Here is a 682-nt window from a genome sequence, read left to right as displayed (position 1 = left end):
GAACACAAACACCACATGTGCTACACGAGACAGGACAGGCATGTGACAGATCGCCTCCTGAAATTTGAAAAGGTTAGCTTATGTTCTGGAGTTTTTCTTCAGCATAGTAAATATCCTAACTGTAAACCAAACCATAAGAATAGTGAACTGTTATAACTCTAAAGCACGTAGGGGTTTTCTTTGTTTCAAAGATGTAATTTGCTCTTAAGAGTCTTAATTTGTGGTAAATTTATGTTCCGATGTTAAATGTATGCTAGAATTTATGGCATTTAAGTAATTGTTATATTGTTATATATCTGTCCAGTCACGTGCGCGTTTCACTTTGGGTGTCAGAAGGCTTGAAGCCCAGATCTTATTTAGCGAGTCATTGTTGGCTCAGTCTGGTTGATGGGTTTGTGAGGAGAGAAAATGAATTAAATTAATGAACAAATCAAACACAAACATGTAAGGCTTTTATTTGTAAACATACAATTTTAAACTATGGAGTGTGTTGTGGTTGCTTCATCTGCCAGAACTTCTAACACAGGCTTCTGGCTGCTTTATTTTAAATAAGCACCAGATGGCGCTGTTCTCGACACTCTCAAAGCTTTAAATCTTTTCCCGGAACAGTCAGGGGAAAGCCTCAGTGATTCACAAGGCTTCATTTCCCCATCCCTACGTAGAGATGAAACCAGAGCGGAGA

The sequence above is a fragment of the Abramis brama genome, assembly GCF_963993115.1.
Source record: "Abramis brama genome assembly, chromosome: 13".
Lineage (NCBI taxonomy): Eukaryota > Metazoa > Chordata > Actinopteri > Cypriniformes > Leuciscidae > Abramis > Abramis brama.
The sequence above is the reverse complement of the archived record's forward strand: the minus strand, read 5'-3'. Positions refer to the sequence as shown.